Source organism: Ranitomeya variabilis, chromosome 5, assembly GCF_051348905.1.
Source record: "Ranitomeya variabilis isolate aRanVar5 chromosome 5, aRanVar5.hap1, whole genome shotgun sequence".
Taxonomy (NCBI): domain Eukaryota; kingdom Metazoa; phylum Chordata; class Amphibia; order Anura; family Dendrobatidae; genus Ranitomeya; species Ranitomeya variabilis.
In genome coordinates, this window is record NC_135236.1 from 74906546 (window position 1) to 74926732 (window position 20187).

Genomic DNA, 20187 nt, shown 5'->3' on the forward strand with positions numbered 1-20187 from the left:
GTGACAGCCTCTGATGTTCATGCCTCTGATTTGGTCCGTGCCTTTCATAGGGCTCATCCTGATCTCCCTGGTGGTTCTTGTGAGGGTTCGGTGCCCCCTCCTTGAGGGGGGGGGGGGGGTACTGTTGTGAATTTGGTTTTTGGGCTCCCCCGGTGGTCACTGGTGGTACTGGACTTGTGTGCTTCACTTTCTCTGTTCACCTGTTTCCATCAGGATATGGGTGTATCCTATTTAGCCTTGCTGCTCAGTTATTCTAGTGCCGGCCATCAATGTAACCAGAGCCTTTCTGTTGCATGTTCCTGCTTCTAGACTACTATCAGCTAAGTTGGACTCTTAGTCCTAAGTTTGTTTTGCATTTTTGTTCCAGTTCACAGTTATGTTATTTTTCTGTAGCTGGAAGCTCTTGTGGGCCGAAATTGCCACTCCGGTGTCATGAGTTGACACATGAGTCTTAAAGTAATTTCGGGATGGTATTTTAATAGGGTTTTCAGCTGACCGTGAAGTTCCCTATTGTATCTTCTTGCTATCTAGTAAGCGGACCTCGCTTTGCTGAACCTACCTTCATACTGCGTATGTCTTTTCCTCTGAACTCACCGTCAATATATGTGGGGGGCTTCTGTCTCCTTTTTGGGGGAATTTCCCTAGAGGTAAGCCAGGTCTGTCTTTTCCTCTATTAGGGTTAGTTAGTCCTCCGGCTGGCGCTAGGCGTCTAGGGATAAAACGTAGGTACGCCACCCGGCCACTGTTAGTTGTGTGGTAGGTTTAGCTCACGGTCAGCTCGAGATTCCATCACCCAAGAGCTGTTCTGTTATTTATGTTCTCTGACGTTCCCTTGCCATTGGGAACCATGACAGGGCAGACTGTTGTGAAATTGGATTCTGGGCTCCCCCGGTGGCCACTTGTGGAATTTAACTTGTGTGCATCATCCCCTCTGTTCACCTGCTCCTATCAGGATGTGGGAGTCGCTATATAACCTTGCTCCTCTGTCAGTTTCATGCCGGTCAACAATGTAATCAGTAGCCTTTCTGTGCATGTTCCTGCTACTAGACAACTCCCAGCTAAGTTGGACTTTTGTCCTTGTGTGTTTTTGCATTTTGTTCCTGTTCACAGCTGCTGTTTCGTTACTGTGTCTGGAAAGCTCTTGTGAGCGGAAATTGCCACTCTGGTGTTATGAGTTAATGCTAGAGTCTTAAAGTAATTTCTGGATGGTGTTTTGATAGGGTTTTCTGCTGACCATGAAAGTGCCCTTTCTGTCTTCATGCTATCTAGTAAGCGGACCTCGATTTTGCTAAACCTATTTTCATACTACGTTTGTCATTTCATCTTAAATCACCGCCAATATATGTGGGGGCCTCTGTCTGCCTTTTGGGAAAATTTCTCTAGAGGTGAGCCAGGACTGTCTTTTCCTCTGCTAGGATTAGGTAGTTCTCCGGCTGGCGCTGGGCATCTAGGGATAAAAAAACATAGGCATGCTACCCGGCCACTTCTAGTTGTGCGGCAGGTTTAGTTCATGGTCAGTATAGTTTCCATCTTCCAAGAGCTAGTTCTCATATATGCTGGGCTATGTTCTCTCGCCATTGAGAATCATGACAGTTTGACCAGCCCAAAAAAAGGGTTAAATTACTGGCTGAGAAAGGAGAGAAAAAAGAAGTCTGCTACAATTTTTTTTTTTTTTTTTTTTTTTTTCCCCTCTAGTTCTGAGTGTGCTCTTAATTGAATCACTTGCTAGTCTGCCTATACTGCAGCCTTCCTCTCTTCCTCTCCTTCTAATCCTTGAATGGCTCTGTGTTCACCTGTTTCAAATGGATCTTCAGAGTGTAGCTACAGGTTTGAATAATCTCGCCACAAAGGTACAAAATTTGCAAGATTTTGTTGTTCATGCACCTATGTCTGAGCCTAGAATTCCTTTGCCTGAATTCTTCTCGGGGAATAGATCTCACTTTCAAAATTTTAAAAATAATTGCAAATTGTTTTTGTCCCTGAAGTCTCGCTATGCCGGAGACCCTGCACAGCAGGTCAGGATTGTAATTTCCTTGCTCCGGGGCGACCCTCAAGACTGGGCTTTTGCATTGGCACCAGGGGATCCTGCGTTGCTCAATGTGGATGCGTTTTTTCTGGCCTTGGGGTTGCTTTATGAGGAACCTCATTTAGAGCTTCAGGCGGAAAAGGCCTTGATGTCCTTGTCTCAGGGGCAAGATGAAGCTGAAATATACTGCCAAAAATTCCGCAAATGGTCTGTGCTTACTCAGTGGAATGAGTGCGCCCTGGCGGCGATTTTCAGAGAAGGTCTCTCTGATGCCATTAAGGATGTTATGGTGGGGTTCCCTGTGCCTGCGAGTCTGAATGAGTCCATGACGATGGCTATTCAGATCGATAGGCGTCTGCGGGAGCGCAAACCTGTGCACCATTTGGCGGTGTCTACTGAGAAAACGCCAGAAAATATGCAATGTGATAGAATTCTGTCCAGAAGCGAGCGGCAGAATTTTAGACGAAAAAATGGGTTGTGCTTCTATTGTGGTGATTCAACTCATGTTATATCAGCATGCTTTAAGCGTACTAAGAAGCCTGACAAGTCTGTTTCAATTAGCACTTTACAGTCTAAGTTTATTCTATCTGTGACCCTGATTTGTTCTTTGTCATCTATTACCGCGGACGCCTATGTCGACTCTGGCGCTGCTTTGAGTCTTATGGATTGGTCCTTTGCCAAACGCTGTGGGTATGATTTGGAGCCATTGGAGGCTCCGATACCTCTGAAAGGGATTGACTCCACCCCATTGGCTAGTAATAAACCACAATACTGGACACAAGTGACTATGCGTGTTAATCCGGATGACCAGGAGGTTATTCGCTTTCTGGTGCTGTATAATCTACATGATGTTTTGGTGCTGGGATTGCCATGGCTGCAATCTCATAACCCAGTCCTCGACTGGAGAGCTATGTCTGTGTTAAGCTGGGGATGTAAAGGAACTCATGGGGACGTACCTTTGGTTTCCATTTCATCATCTATTCCCTCTGAGATTCCTGAATTCTTGACTGAATATCGTGACGTTTTTGAAGAACCTAAGCTTGGTTCATTACCTCCGCATCGGGAGTGCGATTGTGCCATAGATTTGATTCCGGGTAGTAAATACCCTAAGGGTCGTTTATTTAATCTGTCTGTGCCTGAACACGCTGCTATGCGAGAATATATAAAGGAGTCCTTGGAAAAGGGACATATTCGTCCTTCGTCATCTCCCTTAGGAGCCGTTTTTTTCTTTGTGTCTAAGAAAGACGGCTCTTTGAGGCCGTGTATTGATTATCGACTTTTGAATAAAATCACGGTTAAATATCAATATCCGTTACCACTGCTTACTGATTTGTTTGCTCGTATAAAGGGGGCCAAGTGGTTCTCTAAGATAGATCTCCGTGGGGCGTATAATTTGGTGCGAATCAAGCAGGGGGATGAGTGGAAAACCGCATTTAATACGCCCGAGGGCCATTTTGAGTATTTGGTGATGCCTTTTGGTCTTTCAAATGCCGCTTCAGTCTTCCAGTCCTTTATGCATGACATTTTCCGCGATTATTTGGATAAATTTATGATTGTGTATCTGGATGATATTCTGATTTTTTCGGATGACTGGGACTCTCATGTCCAGCAGGTCAGGAGGGTTTTTCAGGTTTTGCGGTCTAATTCCTTGTGTGTGAAGGGTTCTAAGTGTGTTTTTGGGGTTCAGAAGATTTCCTTCTTGGGATACATTTTTTCCCCCTCTTCCATCGAGATGGATCCTGTCAAGGTTCAGGCTATTGGTGATTGGACGCAACCCTCTTCTCTTAAGAGTCTTCAGAAATTTTTGGGCTTTGCTAACTTTTATCGTCGATTTATTGCTGGTTTTTCTGATGTTGTAAAACCATTGACTGATTTGACTAAGAAGGGTGCTGATGTTGCTGATTGGTCCCCTGATGCTGTGGAGGCCTGTCGGGAGCTCAAGCGCCGCTTTTCTTCCGCCCCAGTGTTGCGTCAGCCTGATGTTGCTCTTCCTTTTCAGGTTGAGGTCGACGCTTCTGAAATCGGAGCTGGGGCGGTGTTGTCGCAGAGAAGTTCCGACTGCTCCGTGATGAGACCTTGTGCTTTTTTTTCCCGTAAATTTTCGCCCGCCGAGCGGAATTATGATATTGGGAATCGGGAGCTTTTGGCCATGAAGTGGGCTTTTGAGGAGTGGCGTCACTGGCTTGAGGGGGCCAGACATCAGGTGGTGGTATTGACTGACCACAAAAATTTAATTTACCTTGAGTCTGCCAGGCGCCTGAATCCTAGACAAGCGCGCTGGTCGTTGTTTTTCTCTCGGTTTAATTTTGTGGTGTCTTACCTACCGGGTTCTAAGAATGTTAAGGCGGATGCCCTTTCTAGGAGTTTTGAGCCTGACTCCCCTGGTAATTCTGAGCCCACAGGTATCCTTAAAGATGGAGTGATATTGTCTGCCGTTTCTCCAGACCTGCGGCGGGCCTTGCAGGAGTTTCAGGCGGATAGACCTGATCGTTGCCCACCTGGTAGACTGTTTGTTCCTGATGATTGGACCAGTAGAGTCATCTCTGAGGTTCATTCTTCTGCGTTGGCAGGTCATCCTGGAATCTTTGGTACCAGGGATTTGGTGGCAAGGTCCTTCTGGTGGCCTTCCCTGTCACGAGATGTGCGAGGCTTTGTGCAGTCTTGTGACGTTTGTGCTCGGGCCAAGCCTTGTTGTTCTCGGGCTAGTGGATTGTTGTTACCCTTGCCTATCCCGAAGAGGCCTTGGACGCACATTTCGATGGATTTTATTTCGGATCTGCCTGTTTCTCAGAGGATGTCTGTCATCTGGGTGGTGTGTGACCGTTTCTCTAAGATGGTCCATCTGGTTCCCTTGCCTAAGTTGCCTTCTTCTTCCGAGTTGGTTCCTCTGTTTTTTCAAAATGTTGTTCGTTTGCATGGTATTCCGGAGAATATCGTTTCTGACAGAGGGACCCAATTCGTGTCTAGATTTTGGCGGGCATTCTGTGCTAGGATGGGCATAGATTTGTCTTTTTCGTCTGCTTTCCATCCTCAGACTAATGGCCAGACCGAGCGGACTAATCAGACCTTGGAGACATATTTGAGGTGTTTTGTGTCTGCGGATCAGGATGATTGGGTTGCTTTTTTGCCTTTGGCGGAGTTCGCCCTCAATAATCGGGCCAGCTCTGCCACCTTGGTGTCCCCGTTTTTCTGTAATTCGGGGTTTCATCCTCGATTTTCCTCCGGTCAAGTGGAATCTTCGGATTGTCCTGGAGTGGATGCTGTGGTGGAGAGGTTGCATCAGATTTGGGGGCAGGTGGTGGACAATTTGAAGTTGTCCCAGGAGAAGACTCAGCTTTTTGCCAACCGCCGTCGTCGTGTTGGTCCTCGGCTTTGTGTTGGGGACTTGGTGTGGTTGTCTTCTCGTTTTGTCCCTATGAGGGTTTCTTCTCCTAAGTTTAAGCCTCGGTTCATCGGCCCGTACAAGATATTGGAGATTCTTAACCCTGTGTCCTTCCGTTTGGACCTCCCTGCATCCTTTTCGATTCATAATGTTTTTCATCGGTCATTGTTGCGCAGGTATGAGGTACCAGCTGTGCCTTCCGTTGAGCCTCCTGCTCCGGTGTTGGTTGAGGGTGAGTTGGAGTACGTTGTGGAAAAGATCTTGGACTCTCGTGTTTCCAGACGGAAACTCCAGTATCTGGTCAAATGGAAGGGATACGGTCAGGAGGATAATTCTTGGGTCACTGCCTCTGATGTTCATGCCTCCGATCTTGTCCGTGCCTTTCATAGGGCTCATCCTGATCGCCCTGGTGGTTCTGGTGAGGGTTCGGTGCCCCCTCCTTGAGGGGGGGGTACTGTTGTGAAATTGGATTCTGGGCTCCCCCGGTGGCCACTTGTGGAATTTAACTTGTGTGCATCATCCCCTCTGTTCACCTGCTCCTATCAGGATGTGGGAGTCGCTATATAACCTTGCTCCTCTGTCAGTTTCATGCCGGTCAACAATGTAATCAGTAGCCTTTCTGTGCATGTTCCTGCTACTAGACAACTCCCAGCTAAGTTGGACTTTTGTCCTTGTGTGTTTTTGCATTTTGTTCCTGTTCACAGCTGCTGTTTCGTTACTGTGTCTGGAAAGCTCTTGTGAGCGGAAATTGCCACTCTGGTGTTATGAGTTAATGCTAGAGTCTTAAAGTAATTTCTGGATGGTGTTTTGATAGGGTTTTCTGCTGACCATGAAAGTGCCCTTTCTGTCTTCATGCTATCTAGTAAGCGGACCTCGATTTTGCTAAACCTATTTTCATACTACGTTTGTCATTTCATCTTAAATCACCGCCAATATATGTGGGGGCCTCTGTCTGCCTTTTGGGAAAATTTCTCTAGAGGTGAGCCAGGACTGTCTTTTCCTCTGCTAGGATTAGGTAGTTCTCCGGCTGGCGCTGGGCATCTAGGGATAAAAAAACGTAGGCATGCTACCCGGCCACTTCTAGTTGTGCGGCAGGTTTAGTTCATGGTCAGTATAGTTTCCATCTTCCAAGAGCTAGTTCTCATATATGCTGGGCTATGTTCTCTCGCCATTGAGAATCATGACAGCAGACACCGTTAGTAGGCCCTAACCACCAATATTTAAAAAAACAGCACTTAATGAGAGCCAGAAGGTTGAAGCTCAGCTTTATACAGTTGAGGACAAACACCAGGGAGGGGCAGACACCGTTAGTAGGCCCTAACCAATGTTGAAGGCCAAATGCAGTTTAATATCTGATACTATAGGCCGAAAGCCAGAAGGCTGAAGCTCAGCTTTATACAGTTGAGGAGAACACCAGGGAGGGGCAGACACCGTTAGTAGGCCCTAACCACCAATTTTTAAAAAAACAGCACTTAATGAGAGCCAGAAGGTTGAAGCTCAGCTTTATACAGTTGAGGACAAACACCTGGGAGCGGCAGACACCGTTAGTAGGCCGTAACCAAAGTTGAAGGCCAAATGCAGTTTAATATCTGATACTATAGGCCGAAAGCCAGAAGGTTGAAGCTCAGCTTTATACAGTTTAGGACAAACACCAGGGAGGGGCAGACACCGTTAGTAGGCCCTAACCACCAATTTTTTAAAAAACAGCACTTAGTGAGAGCCAGAAGGTTGAAGCTCAGCTTTATACAGTTGAGGACAAACACCAGGGAGGGGCAGACACCGTTAGTAGGCCCTAACCAATGTTGAAGGCCAAATGCAGTTTAATATCTGATACTATAGGCCGAAAGCCAGAAGGTTGAAGCTCAGCTTTATACAGTTGAGGAGAACACCAGGGAGGGGCAGACACCGTTAGTAGGCCCTAACCACCAATTTTTTAAAAAACAGCACTTAATGAGAGCCAGAAGGTTGAAGCTCAGCTTTATACAGTTGAGGTCAAACACCTGGGAGCGGCAGACACCGTTAGTAGGCCATAACCAAAGTTGAAGGCCAAATGCAGTTTAATATCTGATACTATAGGCCGAAAGCCAGAAGGTTGAAGCTCAGCTTTATACAGTTGAGGACAAACACCAGGGAGGGGCAGACACCGTTAGTAGGCCCTAACCACCAATTTTTTAAAAAACAGCACTTAATGAGAGCCAGAAGGTTGAAGCTCAGCTTTATACAGTTGAGGACAAACACCAGGGAGGGGCAGACACCGTTAGTAGGCCCTAACCAAAGTTGAAGGCCAAATGCAGTTTAATATCTGATACTATAGGCCGAAAGCCAGAAGGTTGAAGCTCAGCTTTATACAGTTGAGGAGAACACCAGGGAGGGGCAGACACCGTTAGTAGGCCCTAACCACCAGTTTTTAAAAAAACAGCACTTAATGAGAGCCAGAAGGTTGAAGCTCAGCTTTACACAGTTGAGGACAAACACCAGGGAGGGGCAGACACCGTTAGTAGGCCGTAACCAAAGTTGAAGGCCAAATGCAGTTTAATATCTGATACTATAGGCCGAAAGCCAGAATGTTGAAGCTCAGCTTTATACAGTTGAGGACAAACACCAGGGAGGGGCAGACACCGTTAGTAGGCCCTAACCACCAATTTTTTAAAAAACAGCACTTAATGAGAGCCAGAAGGTTGAAGCTCAGCTTTATACAGTTGAGGACAAACACCAGAGAGGGGCAGACACCGTTAGTAGGCCCTAACCAAAGTTGAAGGCCAAATGCAGTTTAATATCTGATACTATAGGCCGAAAGCCAGAAGGTTAAAGCTCAGCTTTATACAGTTGAGGACAAACACCTGGGAGCGGCAGACACCGTTAGTAGGCCATAACCAAAGTTGAAGGCCAAATGCAGTTTAATATCTGATACTATAGGCCGACAGCCAGAAGGTTAAAGCTCAGCTTTATACAGTTGAGGAGAACACCAGGGAGGGGCAGACACCGTTAGTAGGCCCTAACCACCAATTTTTTAAAAAACAGCACTTAATGAGAGCCAGAAGGTTGAAGCTCAGCTTTATACAGTTGAGGACAAACACCAGGGAGGGGCAGACACTGTTAGTAGGCCCTAACCAAAGTTGAAGGCCAAATGCAGTTTAATATCTGATACTATAGGCCGAAAGCCAGAAGGTTGAAGCTCAGCTTTATACAGTTGAGGAGAACACCAGGGAGGGGCAGACACCGTTAGTAGGCCCTAACCACCAATTTTTAAAAAAACAGCACTTAATGAGAGCCAGAAGGTTGAAGCTCAGCTTTACACAGTTGAGGACAAACACCAGGGAGGGGCAGACACCGTTAGTAGGCCGTAACCAAAGTTGAAGGCCAAATGCAGTTTAATATCTGATACTATAGGCCGAAAGCCAGAAGGTTGAAGCTCAGCTTTATACAGTTGAGGACAAACACCAGGGAGGGGCAGACACCATTAGTAGGCCCTAACCACCAATTTTTAAAAAAACAGCACTTAATGAGAGCCAGAAGGTTGAAGCTCAGCTTTATACAGTTGAGGACAAACACCAGAGAGGGGCAGACACCGTTAGTAGGCCCTAACCAAAGTTGAAGGCCAAATGCAGTTTAATATCTGATACTATAGGCCGAAAGCCAGAAGGTTAAAGCTCAGCTTTATACAGTTGAGGAGAACACCAGGGAGGGGCAGACACCGTTAGTAGGCCCTAACCACCAATTTTTTTAAAAAACAGCACTTAATGAGAGCCAGAAGGTTGAAACTCAGCTTTATACAGTTGAGGACAAACACCTGGGAGCGGCAGACACCGTTAGTAGGCCGTAACCAAAGTTGAAGGCCAAATGCAGTTTAATATCTGATACTATAGGCCGAAAGCCAGAAGTTTGAATCTCAGCTTTATACAGTTGAGGACAAACACCAGGGAGGGGCAGACACCGTTAGTAGGCCCTAACCACCAATTTTTTAAAAAACAGCACTTAATGAGAGCCAGAAGGTTGAAGCTCAGCTTTATACAGTTGAGGACAAACACCATGGAGGGGCAGACACCGTTAGTAGGCCCTAACCAAAGTTGAAGGCCAAATGCAGTTTAATATCTGATACTATAGGCCGAAAGCCAGATGGTTGAAGCTCAGCTTTATACAGTTGAGGAGAACACCAGGGAGGGGCAGACACCGTTAGTAGGCCCTAACCACCAATTTTTTAAAAAACAGCACTTAATGAGAGCCAGAAGGTTGAAGCTCAGCTTTATACAGTTGAGGACAAACACCAGGGAGGGGCAGACACCGTTAGAAGGCCCTAACCAAAGTTGAAGGCCAAATGCAGTTTAATATCTGATACTATAGGCCGAAAGCCAGAAGGGTGAAGCTCAGCTTTATACAGTTGAGGACAAACACCAGGGAGGGGCAGACACCGTTAGTAGGCCCTAACCACCTATTTTTAAAAAAACAGCACTTAATGAGAGCCAGAAGGTTGAAGCTCAGCTTTATACAGTTGAGGACAAACACCAGGGAGGGGCAGACACCGTTAGTAGGCTGTAACCAAAGTTGAAGGCCAAATGCAGTTTAATATCTGATACTATAGGCCGAAAGCCAGAAGGTTGAAGCTCAGCTTTATACAGTTGAGGACAAACACCAGGGAGGGGCAGACACCGTTAGTAGGCCCTAACCACCATTTTTTTTAAAAAAACAGCCCTTAATGAGAGCCAGAAGGTTGAAGCTCAGCTTTATACAGTTGAGGACAACACCAGGGAGCGGCAAACAGAGTTATTAGGCCCCAACCACCAATTTTTAAAAAGAAAAAAAAAATGAGAGCCAGAAGGTTGAAGCTCAGATTTATTCAGTTGAGGAGAACACCAGGGAGCGGCAAACAGAGGTATTAGGCCCCAACCACCAATTTAAAAAAAAATGAGAGCCAGAAGGTTGAAGCTCAGATTTATTCAGTTGAGGAGAACACCAGGGAGCGGAAAACAGAGGTATTAGGCCTCAACCACCAATTTAAAAAAAAATAAAAAAAAAATTGAGAGCCAGAAGGTTGAAGCTCAGATTTATTCACTTGAGGACGACACCAGGGAGCGGCAGACACCGTTAGTAGGCCGTAACCAAAGTTGAAGGCCAAATGCAGTTTAATATCTGATACTTTAGGCCAAAAGCCAAAAGACTGAAGCTCAGCTTTATACAGTTGAGGACAACACCAGGGAGCGGCAAACAGAGTTATTAGGCCCCAACCACCAATTTTTGGTTAAAAAAGCACTTAGTGAGAGCCTGAAGGTTGAAGCTCAGATTTAGACAGTGGAGGACAATTTGAATTAGGGACTGCAGACAGACTTAGTAGGCTGTCCCCTGTGGACCATGCATCCACCACATTAACCCATTGCGCCGTAATGGACACGTAACCTTCCGTGGCCATGCCTACAGGTCCATGCGTCTGTTGTCAGGTGCACCTTTGTACTCACAGATTGCCAGAGTGCATGGGCAATGCGGTCTTTTACATGCTGGTGGAGGGTTTGGGATGGCTTTTCTCGCAAAAGAAGTGTCGACTGGTTAGCTTGTAGCGTGGTACAGCGTAGTCCATCATGGATTTATTAATATTAAATAAAATATATAAATAGGCTCTATGAACTTTTAAATAGGTTCCAGGGGTACACGGGCAGCATTGGTGTGGTCAGTGGAGGAGTATTGCAAGGAGGGACCGCAGACAGGCTAACGAAGGCCTAAAATAACAAAAGATAGGCTCATGGCAGTTTTAAATCGGTTACATGGATACACAGGCAGCATTGTGGTCAGTGGAGGAGTATTGCAAGGAGGGACTGCAGACAGGCTAACGAAGGCCTAAAATAACAAAAGATAGGCTCATGGCAGTTTTAAATCGGTTACATGGATGCACAGGCAGCATTGTGGTCAGTGGAGGCGTATTGCAAGGAGGGACCGCAGACAGGCTAACGAAGGCCTAAAATAACAAAAGATAGGCTCATGGCAGTTTTAAATCGGTTACATGGATACACAGGCAGCATTGTGGTCAGTGGAGGAGTATTGCAAGGAGGGACCGCAGACAGGCTAATGAAGGCCTAAAATAACAAAAGATAGGCTCATGGCAGTTTTAAATCGGTTACATGGATACACAGGCAGCATTGTGGTCAGTGGAGGAGTATTGCAAGGAGGGACCGCAGACAGGCTAATGAAGGCCTAAAATAACAAAAGATAGGCTCATGGCAGTTTTAAATCAGTTACATGTATACACAGGCAGCATTGTGGTCAGTGGAGGAGTATTGCAAGGAGGGACCGCAGACTGGCTAACGAAGGCCTAAAATAACAAAAGATAGGCTCATGGCAGTTTTAAATCGATTACATGGATACACAGGCAGCATTGTGGTCAGTGGAGGAGTATTGCAAGGAGGGACCGCAGACAGGCTAACGAAGGCCTAAAATAACAAAAGATAGGCTCATGGCAGTTTTAAATCGGTTACATGGATAAACAGGCAGCATTGTGGTCAGTGGAGGAGTATTGCAAGGAGGGACCGCAGACAGGCTAATGAAGGCCTAAAATAACAAAAGATAGGCTCATGGCAGTTTTAAATTGGTTACATGGATACACAGGCAGCATTGTGGTCAGTGGAGGAGTATTGCAAGGAGGGACCGCAGACAGGCTAATAAAGGCCTAAAATCACAAAAGATAGGCTCATGGCAGTTTTAAATCGGTTACATGGATACACAGGCAGCATTGTGGTCAGTGGAGGAGTATTGCAAGGAGGGACCGCAGACAGGCTAATGAAGGCCCGCAGACAGGCTAACGAAGGCCTAAAATAACAAAAGATAGGCTCATGGCAGTTTTAAATCGGTTACATGGATACACAGGCAGCATTGTGGTCAGTGGAGGAGTATTGCAAGGAGGGACCGCAGACAGGCTAACGAAGGCCTAAAATAACAAAAGATAGGCTCATGGCAGTTTTAAATCGGTTACATGGATACACAGGCAGCATTGTGGTCAGTGGAGGAGTATTGCAAGGAGTGTCTGACACAGTTAGTACTCACAAAAAATAAATAGATGTTAATGTCTCTCAAAACAACAAAAAAAAAAAAAGTGTGGCATACTTAGGTACAGGGGTGGGCTCATCTGCTGAGTTTCTGACAAAGTAATTTGGCAGTAAGTATTTACTGGTGTCAATATAGGACACTGACCCAGACTACTTTAACTAGCATCATAGATGTCAACAAATTGGTATTGTCAGTGCCAGGCATTGAATGATGTCAGCGCATAGACTAAACATTGGTGGAGCTGTGCGAGATAATTTTGCACGTGGTAGAGCACAGTTTGAGCTGGGGGGGGGAACTCTCTTGTGGCCGGCGGTACCGTCCCAGGGCCCCTCATGTTACAACGGTGTGTCTGACGTTGGGTGCGCACCACCACCGCCAGAGACACTTCATTGTACTATGAGGGACCCAGTGGCAGTGCCGTCGACCAAAAGCGGGCACACCCACCTCTTCAGACAAACAGCACTGTAACGGGTGCTTGCGCCAAGTGGCGAGACCACGGCCCCGTGGGGGGAGTTTTCCCATTGAGGGAGGTGTAAACATGTCGTATGCTGGACAAACAGCTGCTGCAAATTAAGAGATTGGAACACTCAGTAAGACGAGTCCACAAGCAAGACCTTTTTATAGGAAAGCTAGGTGTCAGCCGGGAAAGGTGGGGCAAAATAATTTGAAATCCAGGAGTGGTTCATTTTAATGAAGGTTAGATCATCCACATTTTGGGTAGCCAGACGAGTCCTTTTTTCGGTTAATATTGAACCAGCAGCACTGAATACTCTTTCTGATAGCACACTAGCTGCTGGGCAAGCAAGCTCCTGCAATGCATATTCTGCCAATTCAGGCCAGGTGTCTAATTTGGATGCCCAGTAATCAAATGGGAATGACGGTTGAGGGAGAACATCGATAAGGGATGAAAAATAGTTAGTAACCATACTGGACAAATGTTGTCTCCTCTCACTTTGAATAGATGCTGCAGTACCTGTCCTGTCTGCGGTCATTGCGAAATCACTCCACAACCTGGTCAGAAAACCCCTCTGTCCAACGCCACTTCTGATCTGTGCACCTCTAACACCTCTGCCCTGTAGCCCCCTGCAGCTCGTGTGAGAACCATCACCGGCGCTGTGTGCTAGGAATGCCTGAATCAAACGGTCTACAAGAGTAGCTTGTTTGGTTGCTAATATTTGTTCGAGGTTCTCATGTGGCATAATATTTTGCAATTTGCCTTTATAGCGAGGGTCAAGGATGCAGGCCAACCAGTAATCATCATCGCTCATCATTTTAATAATGCGTGGGTCCCTTTTGAGGATACGTAAGGCATAATCCGCCATGTGGGCCAAAGTTGCAGTTGTCAAATCTGCGGTTGTGCTGGTTTGAGGGGCAGTTACAGGCAAATCTACGTCACTTGTCTCCCTTAAAAAAACAGAACCCGGCCTTGCAACGCCACTAATTTCTGTTGGCCCAGGAGAAGCTTCCTCATTAAAAAAGTACTCATCCCCATCATCCTCCTCGTCCTCCTCCTCCTCTTCGCCCGCTACCGCGTCCTCTACACGGCCCTGACCAGACAATGGCTGACTGTCATCAAGGCTTTCCTCTTCCTCGGCTGCAGACGCCTGCTCCTTTATGTGCGTCAAACTTTGCATCAGCAGACGCATTAGGGGGATGCTCATGCTTATTATGGCGTTGTCTGCACTAACCAGCCGTGTGCATTCCTCAAAACACTGAAGGACTTGACACAGGTCTTGTAGCTTCGACCACTGCACACCTGACAACTCCATGTCTGCCATCCAACTGCTTGCCCGTGTATCCTCCCACAAATACATAACAGCACGCCTCTGTTCGCACAGTCTCTGAAGCATGTGCAGTGTGGAGTTCCACCTTGTTGCAACGTCGATGATTAGGCGATGTTGAGGAAGGTTCAAAGAACGCTGATAGTTCTGCATACGGCTGGAGTGTACGGGCGAACGGCGGATATGCGAGCAAAGTCTGCGCACTTTGAGGAGCAGGTCGGGTAACCCCGGATAACTTTTCAGGAAGCACTGCACCACCAGGTTTAAGGTGTGAGCCAGGCAAGGAATGTGTTTCAGTTGGGAAAGGGCTATGGCAGCCATGAAATTCCTTCCGTTATCACTCACTACCTTGCCTGCCTCAAGATGTACAGTGCCCAGCCATGACTGAGTTTCTTTCTGCAAGAACTCGGACAGAACTTCCGCAGTGTGTCTGTTGTCGCCCAAACACTTCATTGCCAATACAGCCTGCTGATGCTTGCCACTAGCTGTCCCATAATGGCACACCTGGTGTGCAACAGGGGCAGCTGCGGATGGAGTGGATGTGCGACTGCGGTCTGTGGACGAGCTCTCGCTTCTGCAGAAGGAGGAGGAAGAGGAGGAGGGGGGGCGAACGCATACAGCCAACTCTTTCCTTGACCGTGGGCTAGGCAGAACTGTCCCAATATTGCTGTCCCCTGTGGACCCTGCATCCACCACATTCACCCAGTGTGCCGTGATGGACACTTAAAGTCCCTGGCCATGCCTACTGGTCCATGCATCCGTTGTCAGGTGCACCTTTGTAGTCACAGACTGCCTGAGTGCATGGACGATGCGGTCTTTAACATGCTGTTGGAGGGCTGGGATGGCTTTTCTAGAAAAGAAGTGCCGACTGGGTAGCTCGTAGCGTGGTACAGCATAGTCCATCAGCGCTTTGAAAGCTTCGCTTTCAACTAACCGGTAGGGCATCATCTCTAATGAGATTAGTCTAGCAATGTGGGCGTTCAAACCCTGTGTACGCGGATGCGAGGATGAGTACTTCCTTTTCCTAACAAGAGTCTCATGTAGGGTGAGCTGGACTGGAGAGCTGGAGATCGTGGAACTAGCGGTGGTGCCGGTGGACATGGGTGACTGAGAGAGGGTTGGAGATGGTATTCTTGCCGGTGCCCTACATGCAGTGTTTCCTACTACTAACCTGGTGATTCCCTGACTGCTTTGGCCTGGCGACAAAAGCTGCACAGATACTGCGGGTGGTGCGGGAAATGGTGGGCTTACAGGGAGGGAAGGGATGTAGCGTTGCTGACTAGCTTCATTGGCCGAGGGTGCTGCAACCTTTAGGGACGTTTGGTAGTTAGTCCAGGCTTGCAAATGCATGGTGGATAAATGTCTATGCATGCAACTTGTATTTAGACATTTAAGATTCTGACCTCTGCTTAAGGTAGTTGAACATTTTTGACAGATGACTTTGCGCTGATCATTTAGATGTTGTTTAAAAAAATGCCAGACTGTACTCTTTCTACTATCGGATACCTTTTAAGGCATTGCAGACTGAGCTTCTTTAACCGGATGGCCACGCTGTCATCTAACTGGTTTTGGTTTTGCCACGCGTTTTTGGCCAGATACGGGCCTGGCAGATGGAACCTGTTGTGATGTTGATGCCTGCTGCGGCTCCTCCTCCTCCGCTTCAGAACTACTGCCGCCTGCACCCTGTTCCCCCAATGGCTGCCAATCGGGGTCAACAACTGGGTCATCTATGACCTCCTCTTCTATGTCGTGTGCAACTTCGTCTGTGTCACCGTGTAAGCCGGTGGTATTGCGTTCGTGACGGGGCACCATAGTCTCCGCTGGGTTTGATTCTGCCTCAGTACACTGCGAGGGCAATGTTCTGGTCTGAGTCAAAGGAACAGCATAGTAATCTGGCTGTGGCTGTGCATCTGTGCACTCCATGTCCGATTCAACTTCTAATGGGCATGGCCTGTTAACGGTTTCACTGTCTAACCCAGGAACGGTATGTGTAAAGAGCTCCATGGAGTAACCTGTTGTGTCGACTGACACATCCTTCACTGTTGTTCTGGGTGAAGGACACAAGGAAGCGACTTGTTCCTGACCGGGAGCATCCACTGACGATGCACTGCTCTGACATTTGGCACTTTCTGAGGAGGAGGCGAAAGAGCTAGAGGCAGAGTCAGCAATGAAAGCCAATACTTGTTCCTCCTGCTCCGGCTTCAAAAGTGGTTTTCCTACTCCCAGAAAAGAGAGCGTTCGAGGCCTTGTGTAGCCAGACAACGAACCTGGCTCAACAACTCGAGACTTAGGTGCTGTAGCTGTACTGCTTTTACCACGACCACCTGATGCTCCACCACCACTACCATCATTACCAGCTGACAATGACCGCCCACGGCTACGACCTCTTCCACTAGACTTCCTCATTGTTTGCAAAACGTAACCAAAGTAACGGTATTTGTTACTGTAAAACAACTTATAAGGTGAACTCAAACTTCTGTAGGATTTATATATACCTTTATAGGTGCCTGACACTGAAAGGAAAATCAGGCCCAATGTTACACACTAGGTTTTCTGTGCCCCAATAATTTGAGACAGATGGCACACACAGGACCAGCACTCAAGCATAAATGCCAATCTTAATCTCCCACTATTTTTTTTTTTTTTTCTGGGAGAATAAAAAAAAAAAAAAACAATATTACACACTAGGTTTTCGGTGGCACACAATGAGAGACAGATGCCACACACAGGACTGGCAAAGTGGCAGACTTGCCAATCTTTATCTCCCACTAATAATTTTTTTTTACAGGGAGAATTTACCCCCAAAAAATAAATGGCCCAGTATTACACAGTGGTTTTCGGTGGCACACAATGAGAGACAGATGCCACACACAAGACTGGCACAGAGGCAGACTTGCCAATCTTTATCTCCAACTAATTATATTTTTTTTTACAGGGAGAATTTACCCCCAAAAAATAAATGGCCCAGTATTACACAGTGGTTTTCGGTGGCACACAATGAGAGACAGATGCCACACACAGGACTGGCACAGTGGCAGACTTGCCAATCTTTATCTCCCACTATTTTTTTTTTTTTTTACAGGGAGAATTTACCCCCAAAAAATAAATGGCCCAGTATTACACAGTGGTTTTCGGTGGCACACAATGAGAGACAGATGCCACACACAGGACTGGCACAGTGGCAGACTTGCCAATCTTTATCTCCCACTAATTATTTTTTTTTTACAGGGAGAATTTAACCCCCCCCCAAAAAAATGGCCAAGTATTACACAGTGGTTTTCGGTGGCACACAATGAGAGACAGATGCCACACACAGGACTGGCACAGAGGCAGACTTGCCAATCTTTATCTCCCATTATTTTTTTTTTACAGGGAGAATTTACCCCCCAAAAATAAATGGCCCAGTATTACACAGTGGTTTTCGGTGGCACACAATGAGAGACAGATGCCACACACAGGACTGGCATAGAGGCAGACTTGCCAATCTTTATCTCCCACTAATTTTTTTTTTTTTTAAAAGGGAGAATTTAGAAAAAAAAAAAAAAGGCCCAGTATTACACAGTGGTTTTCGGTGGCACACAATGAGAGACAGATGCCACACACAGGACTGGCACAGAGGCAGACTTGCCAAACTTTATCTCCCACTAATTATATTTTTTTTTACAGGGAGAATTTACCCCCAAAAAATAAATGGCCAAGTATTACACAGTGGTTTTCGGTGGCACACAATGAGAGACAGATGCCACACACAGGACTGGCACAGTGGCAGACTTGCCAATCTTTATCTCCCACTAATAATTTTTTTTTTACAGGGAGAATTTACCCCCAAAAAATAAATGGCCCAGTATTACACAGTGGTTTTCGGTGGCACACAATGAGAGACAGATGCCACACACAGGACTGACACAGTGGCAGACTTGCCAATCTTTATCTCCCACTAATTATTTTTTTTTTTACAGGGAGAATTTACCCCAAAAAAATAAATGGCCCAGTATTACACAGTGGTTTTCGGTGGCACACAATGAGAGACAGATGCCACACACAGGACTGGCACAGAGGCAGACTTGCCAATCTTTATCTCCCACTAATTATTTTTTTTTTTTACAGAGAGAATTTACCCCCCAAAAAAATGGCCAAGTATTACACAGTGGTTTTCGGTGGCACACAATGAGAGACAGATGCCACACACAGGACTGGCACAGTGGCAGACTTGCCAATCTTTATCTCCCACTAATTATTTTTTTCTTTACAGGGAGAATTTACCCCCCCCAAAAAAATGGCCAAGTATTACACAGTGGTTTTCGGTGGCACACAATGAGAGACAGATGCCACACAGGACTGGCACAGTGGCAGACTTGCCAATCTTTATCTCCCACTAATAATTTTTTTTTTTTACAGGGAGAATTTACCAAAAAAAAAAAAATGGCCAAGTATTACACAGTGGTTTTCGGTGGCACACAATGAGAGACAGATGCCACACACAGGACTGGCACAGAGGCAGACTTGCCAATCTTTATCTCCCACTAATTATTTTTTTTTTTACAGGGAGAATTTACCCCAAAAAAATAAATGGCCAAGTATTACACAGTGGTTTTCGGTGGCACACAATGAGAGACAGATGCCACACACAGGACTGGCACAGTGGCAGACTTGCCAATCTTTATCTCCCACTAATTATTTTTTTTTTTTACAGGGAGAATTTACCCCCCTTAAAAAATGGCCCAGTATTACACAGTGGTTTTCGGTGGCACACAATGAGAGACAGATGCCACACACAGGACTGGCACAGAGGCAGACTTGCCAATCTTTATCTCCCACTAATTATTTTTTTTTTTACAGGGAGAATTTACCCCCAAAAAATAAATGGCCCAGTATTACACAGTGGTTTTCGGTGGCACACAATGAGAGACAGATGCCACACACAGGACTGGCACAGTGGCAGACTTGCCAATCTTTATCTCCCACTAATTATTTTTTTTTTACAGGGAGAATTTACCCCCCCCAAAAAAATGGCCAAGTATTACACAGTGGTTTTCGGTGGCACACAATGAGAGACAGATGCCACACACAGGACTGGCACAGAGGCATACTTGCCAATCTTTATCTCCCACTAATTATTTTTTTTTTTACAGGGAGAATTTACCCCCCCAAAAAAATGGCCAAGTATTACACAGTGGTTTTCGGTGGCACACAATGAGAGACAGATGCCACTCACAGGACTGGCACAGTGGCAGACTTGCCAATCTTTATCTCCCACTAATTATTTTTTTTTTTTACAGGGAGAATTTACCCCCCCAAAAAAATGGCCCAGTATTACACAGTGGTTTTCGGTGGCACACAATGAGAGACAGATGCCACACACAGGACTGGCACAGTGGCAGACTTGCCAATCTTTATCTCCCACTAATTATTTTTTTTTTACAGGGAGAATTTACCCCCCCAAAAAAATGGCCAAGTATTACACAGTGGTTTTCGGTGGCACACAATGAGAGACAGATGCCACACACAGGACTGGCACAGAGGCATACTTGCCAATCTTTATCTCCCACTAATTATTTTTTTTTTTACAGGGAGAATTTACCCCCCCCAAAAAAATGGCCAAGTATTACACAGTGGTTTTCGGTGGCACACAATGAGACAGATGCCACTCACAGGACTGGCACAGTGGCAGACTTGCCAATCTTTATCTCCCACTAATTATATTTTTTTTTACAGGGAGAATTTACCCCAAAAAAATAAATGGCCCAGTATTACACAGTGGTTTTCGGTGGCACACAACGAGAGACAGATGCCACACACAGGACTGGCACAGTGGCAGACTTGCCAATCTTTATCTCCCACTAATTATTTTTTTTTTACAGGGAGAATTTACCCCCCCCAAAAAAATGGCCAAGTATTACACAGTGGTTTTCGGTGGCACACAATGAGAGACAGATGCCACACACAGGACTGGCACAGAGGCATACTTG